The sequence below is a fragment of the Xiphophorus couchianus genome, chromosome 6 (genome assembly GCF_001444195.1).
Source record: "Xiphophorus couchianus chromosome 6, X_couchianus-1.0, whole genome shotgun sequence".
Classification (NCBI taxonomy): domain Eukaryota; kingdom Metazoa; phylum Chordata; class Actinopteri; order Cyprinodontiformes; family Poeciliidae; genus Xiphophorus; species Xiphophorus couchianus.
Window position 1 is genome coordinate 4,338,251 of NC_040233.1, and position 11,818 is coordinate 4,350,068.

At 39.0% G+C, this 11,818-nt stretch overlaps 1 long non-coding RNA gene across 1 annotated transcript; it reads right to left on the reverse strand.

The window, feature by feature from the left end:
• Window positions 1-1,402: 1,402 nt before the first annotated feature.
• Window positions 1,403-10,356, reverse strand: LOC114146880 (uncharacterized). Its single transcript, XR_003595977.1, has 3 exons — window positions 10,295-10,356; window positions 4,476-4,483; window positions 1,403-1,413 (listed from the first exon to the last, which is right to left on the reverse strand). It is a non-coding gene; the product is annotated as an uncharacterized LOC114146880 (long non-coding RNA).
• Between the last annotated feature and the right edge of the window lie 1,462 nt (window positions 10,357-11,818).

Genomic DNA, 11,818 nt, shown 5'->3' on the forward strand with positions numbered 1-11,818 from the left:
GTTCGAACAAACAAAACACAAAGAGAACGGAAGGGAGTAACATTGGAGGATAAGGACGTCCCGGGAGCTTCGTTTCAAACCATCGTTTAAAACGATGGTGGAAATGCAGAGGACTCAAAGAGAGCAGAAAGACGGCAGCGTTGGTTGGAAGGTAGGTTTTTTGTTGTTGTTTTTTTTCCCCTGGCTATTTGACTTGTACTATTTGTTCACTAAACAGGCTTACTGCTCTGGTTTGTCCAAAACTAATATAGACGAGGTGCACTGTTCTGAATTTTAGTAGCTTTCAATCAGTGCCGTAATTGTCTTAAAATGGTTTGGATGAACTTTGTCATATATTTTTTCAACTTTGGTCTTTAAAGTGACTGTATGTAGCAAAATAAACCGTCAAAACTGAAGCTGAGGGCTTTGCTGTTTGTGAGTCTCACACCAGTCGTCAAGTGAAAGACGATGTGTGAAAGAGACTGAAGAGACGTTCATCTTAGTGGTTATCATTAGCTTCTGCTCATTTAAAAAACAAAACCGTTTTTAGCATTAGCAGAGCTAAGATTCTGGTTTAGCGAATCAGTGGTTAGTTTGCTACATCCACCGCTGGCCATAACTGCTAGTGAAACCGTACATCATGTATTACAATCGTGGTGGCCATTTTGAAAAATGTCAACCAGAAAAAGTCAACAAAATATGAAAAAAACCTATAATCAACATAATACACTATAAATACACCTACCATCAGCATAAAAAGCTGAGGAGCTCTCCAGGCTCTCGACCTTTCGTCTCCAATTTTTCATTCACGGCGTCCATTTGCCCCACCGAAGATTTTGCTCAACTGTCTCTCCTCCTTCCTCTTCCAGGGTTAACTGAAAGGCCTCAGTAACACTTTTATAAATATCTCGAGAAGCTGCAGGATCTGCGCAAATGGTACCGGAGTAAAAAAATAATAATAATTCACTGTGAAAGATATTTTACCATGAACACTAATACTTAACTGAACCGCAGCACAAATAATAAATCCTATTAAACAACTGATACAGAGACTCACTCTAAATGCTTTTTATCACACGTACTTATTTTGTGAACAAAAGTTTAAAACAGACAAAACCTCCAAAGATATCTTAAAACTTGACACAGAAAATAAATAGATCTGTTATGAGTGCAGTCACATACTAAACGCTCCGATTACTCTGCAGTTGTCAGGTGTATCAGAAAAGAAAAATAAGTTTACGAAGAGCTGCTAGAGGATCACTTTGTTGAATGATGTGGGGGGGAGAAAAGAGACAAAAACTCATTTTGCATGTCACAAAAACAAAGCAAATAATTGTAGATGCCAAAACAATCGGAATTACATCTGACATTGTTTTCGTCATGGGAAAAGTACAATTGGTCGAGGAATACTTAACAGTTAACAAACATCATCATCTGCAACAATTTTCAATGAATAATTAAACTATTAAATTACCCTTGAGATATTGAAACATTATTTATTTTTCTACCTTATCAAAAAATTCTCAATAAACATCATTTTGGACGCCACTGCTAAAACTGTAGGCAGACTGCAATTGTAAAACGGTGAAGAAAATTATACAAAAATTGGACCAGCTGAAAATCAAGGGGATGAAGTCAGAACTGTGCTGTCGAGCAAGATTGTAATCTATTTCAATTAAACGGGAACACAAAAAGCAGGATACCATAATGTAGTAAACAATATGTACTCCATGAATCACACCAGGGAAGAAATACATGTTGCATGAACAGCTGCCCTCAATAAAAGGCAAAATAACAATTGATTACTGAAAAAAAAAGTTTGTATTTTCTATTTCCATCATTCAAACAATTGCTTTGATGGGAAGTCTTCACCAAAACAACCTATGCAATTTGAACAATGCGAAGCAAACATCAGTTAACAACAGAAAGTTAAAACAATATGAACTATTTGTTCATTTTGATTAAACATGAGTTTTCAGAGAAACAACTTGCATCAGAGCGTCACAACAAGCTGACGCAAAGATGATAAATAATATTAGTATTTCGCCGGCAGGGGTCAGTATCACTCCACCAATGACAGAGAACGACGGGGAAACGGAGTTCGCGGAGATGTAACGCGTCATCAGACAGAGAGATCGCGTAGCTTGTACGGGAACTGTACAAGAGCGTCTGCGGTGGCGAGCGAGCGGCGACGCCGGAGCGGCGCTGAACTGCGTTCAAGGCTCCTTACAGCTTTAATTATTATTATTACCGGCATGGTTGAAAATATGATTTGACATCAAACACACTATGTCTAATGGTGACTTTACTGCAAAAATTTATTTTCCATGACAACCATGACTGCCATCTTGAAAAAAAATTATAAGAGGAAGAATTCCACACAAAAAATACTCAACGCATCCAGAATTCGTCTGGATTCCCTACATTTTTTTTGATGTGTTTAAACTGCCTGCTGTACAGCCAAAGTTACGCCAGAACGGTTTAGATCAAAGTATATTCATTCTGTTTTTTTATTTATATTATTTAGTGAACATTGACTAACAAGTAAAGTCAGTGTGCCGATTCGCCAAAGGCTGTTTTTCCGTCTGTTGTCCCTGGACGGGTTTTACAAAGTCACTCTAATAAAAACAATCTAACAGATAATGAATATAAAACTCCCTCAACATTTAAACCTTACACTAGCTTCATCTCAACATCAAGACATAAATCAAATTTAGAATCTTTGGTTTAGGAAATGACCAGAAATTGCTGTTAATAGTCAAGGTGCATGCCACACATTAAAGCACATTTTTTCCTTCCATTTTACAATTACTCACCACTTCTTGATCATTTTCCACTATCAAGGAAGAAATTTACTAAGTTAGCTTAATTTTGGAAAAAGCTTGGCTCTCTCTTTCCTCCTGTTCTCCCGGGTCCTGAGCGAATGGCGTCACGGCTGGAAGGAAACGGCGAGGCGTGATGACGTCACAGAGATACAGAGTTTAATCTAATAGAAAAAACACCGTATGAATTACAAGAAAACTGCAGAGTTACAAAGATGTACATTCTTTACCTGAGACAAAAGAATTACAAGGAAAAGAATAAAACTACAGAGGTACAGAGATATGCATTGTTTTCCCCCATATAGACAAAGACAGAGAGGACAGATCAACAGAACGAACACAAAGACAGACAAAAAATGACAAAGGCGCGCCCTTGGAGAAAGTTTGCTGGAAAAAATGGAAGCTCTCTGTATATTTTAGCGCTACACGAAATTTTATACTGAGTGGGTGTTTCCTCACTTTAATATATGCAAAGAAGGCGTTTCTGTTGTTCTGACCAATGAGAGGCCTGTTCGGCCTCCAGAGAAACCCGGAACTCCCCCCATTTACGGCAAAGATGTCTGGTTTTTGTCTAAGTAAAAGGGCGGACTGCTCATCGTTGGGCCGTGCCAAGTACGGGCGATCTCGGCGGAGGGGTCCCTGTGTTGAGATTTCACAGATAAACTCTGACGTCTCTTCCCCCATACTTCAGCGCTGTTTCCATGGGAATGCTAATTTTATGGCTTTTGTGTGATCTTAAGCAGACAACGAGAGGTGCCTGCTTGTCTCAGTTGGCCCCTTCGGCCCCCTCCCGATTGCTCACACAAAACTTGTTTTCAAATAAAAGTCTTGAATACAACATTTACCTATGCCGCATGATTAACTATATTAAGCACTAAAAATAATCATTTTTCCTTAACACCACATAAAGTCGGTCGATACACCAGGCTGCGGTTCTCACAGGGCCGCGATTCCGTTTGTAATTGTTGGCAGATTTAAACAGGACTCTGCAGGAAGTCTTTTAACTCTGCAGGTTAAAGTGAACTGAAGCAGGCAGAAATTGCATGTAGCCGTTAGAAAAAAACATCCAGCCGTTGTGCTCACGAACATTTACAAAGAGCAGACCTTCAGTTCAAGGAAAGCCGGGGTGGCCATCGTGTGTGAGCAGCTTGGGTTCATCCAGAGCTGCCTGGGGTTGTGTGGGTCGTCCAGAGGGTCAGCTTTTCTTCCGGACGCTCTTGACGCCTTTAAACTTTACATTAAGGCTTATCAGCGTAAAATGAATCATCTCAGTCAGCATTTGAATCTAGTTGTCGATGCAGAGATTAGAAAAACACATCAGAGGTACAGTATATTGTTATTATTTTTTATTCAGTAAAAGAAGAAAATGAACGTCTAGGGTCAGATTTCTTCCGTCTCATGGGCGAATTCAAATGTGCTGGTTTACCTTGTGTGCTGTTGAGTTCATGACTGCGAAGAAAATCACTAACCAATTATGGGAAATGTTAACTGAGGGGGGGGGAAACAACAAAAAGATTATTCATTCAGCGTTATGGCAAGGATATTACATCTTATGAAATGTCTCCAAGTTAAAAAATATTTTATGAAAACAAATCTGAGGAAATCTGGTAGAATAAGTGGCAAAAGACCCGTATGAGAAAGGAATGGTCAAAAAAAAAAAGGAAGAAATGTGACTTTAAAACCTGACAGTACGTCTTAATAATAGAAATAAGTTGAAGCAACTTAAATATACAAAATCGTTGTGGTTGCTTATTTCTATCAACTCATGAAACTTAGAAAATAATTTTTAAAGTAACAACTCGGCTGATTTAAGTTGTTTTAAGTAAGTACCGTATTTTTTGGACTATAAGACACATAAAGCGAAACAAAATACGGTAGTCGGATAGGTCAGACTATATTCAAATCATTAACAATAACTGTCAATATTACACAAAAAAGCACGCTCACCTTTTCAATCATTCATCTCCTACGAATCCATCAAATTCCTCGTCTTTGGTGTCGGCGATAGCGGCATCAATCTCGTCATCATCCGATTCAGTCTCATTGCTGTTGCTTGGCTGTTCATTGGTGATTCTGTTCATACATAAGGCACACTGTAATATAAGGCGCATTGACGATTTTTTTTGTGCAAATATAGGGATTTTATGTGCGCCTTATAGTCCGAAAAATACGGTACTGATAAATAATTCAACTTTGTCCCACTGACTCATTTTTGTTTAAGTTTTGTTTAAATGAAAGCACCATTGAGCATGGACTGCTTATCGATCATTTTTTATATATATATTATTTTCTGTACTTTGTGTTTATAAATCAGAATATGGTGCACAAGTAAATCTAAAAATGGTGCATTCAGATTTCTTTTATGATCTCCTACAGGAAGCAAGTTGATAGTCTGGTGAATAATTTCTTTTTCACTGATTACAGAGTGCAGATCATTTTTGTTGTGACATCTGAATGGTTACTGGCTTAACTCTACATAATCATCTCAATCCAACGCAATCGCATAGACGCATTCAAATTCAGAAACATGCATTTGAAACGAGAAGTTTACATATGCAGAATGAAAAGACGACACAAAACAAAAATCTAAAAAAAAAATGTTCTCACGAAGTTTAGCGAACAGAGATAATTTTTGTTGATTATTTAGATGAAACGAGAGGGAGGTTTAGTCTGATTTCACTTCAGACAGTGAGAATAAAATGTGTATTTTAAATATCTGGTTTCAACTGTGAAGTGAAATTGCCTCACAGTGTCAGTGGGTAAAGAAGTCGACCAGCATGAGGAAGTGTGTGCCGACAGCGGAGAGATGGAGAAAACCACGTGACAAGCAAATTATTTATTAAACTCAATTGTTTTAACACGCCACAAAGTGCTGCGCTGCTTTGCCAAAAATAAGATTCTTTGATGCTTCTTGCAGGGCAGCGCATGTTTGGCTTTCTTTCCCCCTTTTGACATAGAAATCAACAGGATGTAGCAATTTACCAGCATCTCGCTTCAGCTGCAGCAAAACAGCTGGAACCTTAAAAGAGACAAACAGAGCTGGAGGAGGCTGCTGCTGTAAGAAATGTCTTTTCTGAAAAAAAAAAAAAACATGACAGCAGTCCCAGAATGACAACCAGCAGCATATGGACGTTCATCTGACCGAGACTTTATGAACGACTACCGTTGTCACGACGCGACTCACTCGTTTTATAGCCAAAGAAACACAGGAAGTGATTTACTTCAAATCAAAGATTTGAGGTTCCATAACACAGAGGCACAATAATGCCAGGAATGTGTTATTTAGTGACAAAAGCAGAAAGAGGTTGAGTGAAATCTGAGTTTAGCCACAAACTGAGAGTCTGTGGTTCCAGTATAACTTCAATCAAATTTGATTATTTTAACCTGAAATGTATCACGTTCATATGTATGTAGGTCCCTATGTAAATGGGGAGGAGGGGGAGCATTGACATTTTGAGATTGTTGTCCACGTTTTTTGGGGGGGGGGGGGGTAAACATATTCTGAGCTTGTAAAGTAAAAACATTTTGACTTTTGAAACTCAGAAAAATCCAAGTTTTTGGGTTGGGGGAAAATTTCTAAGGTTAACTTCAAAAGCATGAGAGTTATCTCCAGGGAGGAGTTTTTATGTGTTTAGCAGTGTAAACAATTACATGAGATATATTCATATTTCAGCGATGGTGCTAGGGCTCACCATCTATCAGCCAATCAGAGAAGACGTCGGCGTCTTATTCAGGCGTTGGGGTGACAAACCAACGCTCCCTAGTTGGGAGCAACTGCATATGTGACGTTTTGGGGAAATTGTAGTCGGCGGTTTTACAGAAGAGCTGTGGAGTCAACACGTTCAAACGATGCAACTTTTTATGAACTGTGTGACGCTGTGAGCTCTGCTTTGTTGAAAACAACCCATCATCCTCCTACCACTTCCTGTTGTCATTTCCATCAGTAGTAACATCCGGCTGTCGATCATGTGACTCGTGTGATACGAAAAAAAGTGTTTCTGTTACAGTTTTGTAAAAATGCTTATGTTTTGAAAAAAAACCACCTCATCCCATCGCGAGAACCTTTTATCAAAAAACATTTTCTTTTTTTTATTGGCGTGTTTCCATTCAGCAAATTTATTTTTGGAATTTCTATTCGCGTGAATCTGCAAATGAATTTTTGTCCAAAGTGGATCTTCTGCACACTCACTTATTATCAGTGATGATAGACCAGATTCTAACCAAATATATTTGTGTTCATGTTCACGAGGGTGTACATGGTGTAGGTTACATCCACTGACCACTAGGGGTTCTCGTAGAGAAGGACCACCTCACACCTGGAACCACTTCCTGCATAAAAGCTTCGCTGATCAATTTCGGTGACATGGTTGACTCTGAACTGAAGACTCAGGTTTGTTATTCTGTTTTGGGTTTTTTTTTTGCATGTTAAATTGGGAGTTTGATGAGGGTTCTCTGACGTTTTCTTTCAACTTATTTCTTCCCGGTTTTTTGTGGCCAGCTGGAGAGTTTATTAATTCAAGTGTTTGTTGTTTTGCTTAGGCAAGAGTGATTTGTTATTTTGGCCTCAGAAACCTTGAAGTCTTTTCCCCCCTTGTGTTTTTTAGGCCCTAGGCCAGTGGAAAAACAGAAAAATAATCAACATAAGTTGAGTTTTCTTCTGGTTATTGAATTCCCCCACCTTGTTTGTTCCACATTGTGTTACACCCTGTGCCACCCCAGACTGACTGACAGGGTTTTATCAGTTGGAAATCAGTAAAATCAAATTTTTTGATCAGCAACATAAAACTAATTTGCCAGATCTGTCTGGTGAAATTTAAGGACATGTCAAGTCATTTTTGTCTTTCAGCTGTTAAAGACCCCGGGTTTTGATTAGGTTGCTTTAGTCTTGTGACTTTGTCACTGCACAAAGGCACAACAGTAATTTTGGCAACGAAATGTCACTGCTTGCCTTCTGGAGATCACAGAAGAAAAAAACCCTGAAACTGTAAGTGTGACTATATACACATGCACACAAGTGTTATTGGTGAGGGTAAAAAAAAGGTTAGTATAAATATTATACAAAAAATATTAGTAAATATATATATGAGAGAACAATAGAACCAATAATGAGCTAATAAAACATACAGTAAAGATACTAGTACAGAACTTAGGTTAGAGGTCAATGACTTATTGTCACGTAGATAAAAGTTCAGATTTCCTTTTGTTGATTTTCATTTATTTTGTCATCAATTAAATACACACACAGTTTTTGATTGTTGAACAAAGTACTATTTCATCATCATCAAGTAGAGTTGATGATGATGGTCCCGTTGTTCAATCAGATGGTCATCGTCTCCAAACCCAGACCGCCTCTGCTGGACATCCAAACCGGCTGGACGCCTCACCCATCATTTCCATTGTTTTCGCTATTTTGGTTGATAATATTATGAAACGCTTCCAAGCCATTTTTCTGCCGGCATTGTGCATCGCTAAACACATCTCGTCTTCAAACTGGCTGGCTAAATCCACGTGAAAACGTTGCCATGATTTTTCTGGTCATTCTCCATTGGTTGAAGGGGGGTAGACTGCGACTCTGCCGTGAAACCTGGTACGGTAATTTCACATCAGCCGTGCCAGGCTGGGCAGCATGCACCGGCTGCAGAGCACTTCTCTGCGGTGCAAGTGGAATGATTTAAGAGACGAGATGCTTGTGTTGTACCTTCATTTCTTTCATTGTTCGCAGCTACTAATAGTTTGGACAACATAGGGTTGGTCTTGGTCTGTCGTTACAGGAGCCTCCTCTACTTGGCTGAAGTAAAATATGCCTTCTTGTGGTGGATTTGCCCTCAGTGTATGAAGTGGTGGCCTTAAGCAGCTACAGTGTCTGATAAGTCATTAGACCGCAAGGCCTCAGGTTGGGATTAGTGGAAATGTCTAAGCCAATTCCATGAGCTGAGAGTCTTTCCCCCTTTCTCACAACCCACTTTCCTGTCACTTCATCAATAAAGGCCACCAGAGCCGAAAAACAAAACCAAACCATTTTACTGAAAGTTTAAAGTCTCAGCTTGAGGAATGTCAAATATGGAAAGTGTGTGTGGAGGACAAGACTGTGCTTAAGGATTGTTAGTTACATTTGAAACTAATGTAATGTGGGTGGAGCCTGGAAGTCTATTAAGTGTTCTAATACACTGCTGAGAGAGGAACTAAGGATCAAAATGTGCTTTCAACAACATGCTAAAATCACAGCGTTTTAAAGTCTGAGCAGGAGCATTTCATTCAATCTGAGTTTTCGATCACCAAATTAGGGCCAGTCTGACGCTGCAGGGGGCTGGAAGTGGCGATATCAAATGTAAACAACCAGCACGGCAGACAGTCTGATGGAAGCTGGTCGTGGTTCGTTGGAACCGACACGCGTGCCGAGATGTGTAGCATTCGTATTTTCTTCGGTAAAACGTGGCTGCTCGCATGCGTCGCCGTAGAACCGCAGACTGTTGACGCTGGAGCCTGATGGCGGGTGCATTCAAATTATGATGTAAACAAACAAACAAAAAAAAACCCCATCAGATCTGAGAGAAAAACAAGAAGTGAGCAGTAAGAGCTGCAGCGTGAACATGCAATCCCCCTCAGATGTCAGACATGTTCAGTTGAGGTTGTTAAAGCTAGACGTTTACTTTAATTTTATACTTAAAGATTTATCACCATTCTTGGTGTTTTATCTGTTGTTATTCTGTATTGTTCTATTTTGGTCTTTTTCTCCCTGTAATTTTTCTTCATTTTGTTCCAAAGCGCTTCATAAACTAAGTTATCGTTATTATAATCTAAGTGCCGAATTATCTGGAAAAACAAAGAACAGAACGAAAATACCAGGACCTTATATAATAGGGTCATGTATTTTATTTTAAATATGAACATAAAATAAATGTTTAACCCCGAATACACTAGTCTTCTCTGTCAATACAGCCTGTACAGTATAGAATAGATAAAACCGTGATTGGATTGTCACGGTTTTATTATGGTGTGGTGCAGGTAGTGAAAGCACATTTCAACCCAGCTGAAGACAAAACGTGAAAGGAATTGAGAAAATTAGGACATGAATTTAATTATGTTTTGGTAATAATGAATTCTTTTGTGTGGCAAGTGAAAGCCCAAATGAATCATTTCACTTTGTCCCAGTGTTTTCTACAGGTTTTACATGCAGGATGTCTGGAGAAAAAAATAGAGGAAAAAATGAATGTTAAATATTGATATTTTTGTTGTTGTTGTTTTTGTTGCATAATTGTGAAGAAGTTTAAAATCGCATCTCCTTTCACCCTGGATGTCTGCGGAGAGGGCAGGGAGGTCAAATGCTGAGTTTCTATTACAAAACTTTTCAGATATTCCACTAATGTAAAAAAAGAATAAAAAACAATCACAATTGTGGTGTTTCCTTTGTTCACCAACAAAATCACTCATTGGTGAATATATTCGTTCACCTGATCAGTCTTTAACAAAACGCCGTGCCATCCTCCTCCCACCATTTCCTGTTGTCATCTTCGTCATTTCCACCAGTAGTAGCATCTAGTTGTTGATCACATGACTTGTGCAATGTAAGAAGAAAAAAAAAAGCATTTCAGTGGCAGTTTTGTGAAAAACACTTATTCCAATACTGCCGAAAAAACCATTTCATCCTAGCGCAGAAAGTTTCAGTTGAAAGATGTGACTTTTTTTTTCCCGAAATTGGCTCGTTTCCATTAACTGGATTTCTTTTTGTAGTTCTAATGTGTGCAACGACACGGTCGATGGAATCTCTGCTACTGAGATAGAGGTGCACTAGTTGTAGATTTTATTACAACTTTTATTTCAGTCATTAGCAACTTAAGACTTGACTTAAACTCGGACATAAAGTTGGCCCCTTCGGCCTTTATGCTTCTGTCGGAGGTACAGGACATTCCCATCGGTTCATATTTTAAACGGAAGATATTGCTGCAGTTAAATTCTGCCTGTCTTCAACAACTGGGAGCAGAAGCAGAGTGTATAGAAGACTCTAAAACTGACGCCGCACCACTGGGAAAACGGGGACGTACACACTGAGGCGGCATGACCACACAAGCTCCACACAAACAGTGTGACCTGAAATTACTTTTCACGTGGCTGCAAGCTGCTCTGATCTCTTTATTTCCATTTAGTTGTCATCACTTGCAAACTGCTTGTTGTGTTTACTCTGGTTATCTTTGATATTAACATTATTTGACAACATTTAGGTGACTAAAAAGCAAAGATAATTAAAAAAAAAAACCTAAATAAATCGTAACGACGTTTTTCGCAGCACTTTACCTGAACGGTGGAAGAGATTTCAGTTTTCATTTCGTTTCAGTTTCTGCAGGTGGAATGTCAGGGATGTACACCCCGTTACGTTTGGAAGCCCTGCAAAATACCAGGCAATTACTCTCAGGCAGCAGAACATCGTAATTTAGTCTGAAATAAAATAACTTTATTTGAATGATTTTTACATCACCCACTCTGAGCGCGGTGAAATTCCTCTTTGATTGCCTCGACAGCACAACCCGATGTGTAAGAGGTGATTGGTAATTTGGTTCCTCGCTGTTTTTGCTAATGCTTTCTGCATCTGCAAAGTGTAAAAATCGCAGCGCCTTTCTAGGAAAACACATCTGGAATGCCGGATTACGTGCGGCCAGGGAATATTGTTGCGAAAACTTTAGGAATTTGATGAAAAGTCATTCAGGTCCAGCTAAAGTATTAAAGAAATGTCGAAAATGTCCAATGGAGGTTGCAGAAATCCAGTGGTGAGCCGTGGCTCCATTGGACCGACGGATCGCAGCAGCAAAAACAATTTTGATGGATCTTTTAATAATCCTTATACATGTTCCAAAACCTGTAACACAGCTGCGTTTCCATTCACATTTTGAAAATACATTTGTTTAATGGAAACACCAATTTCGAAAAAGTTTTGGCACTAGGATCAGGCGGGGTCTTTTGGCCGTATCAGAGTTGGTTTATTTCTCAAAAATGCAACGGAAACACTTTTTTCACATCACACG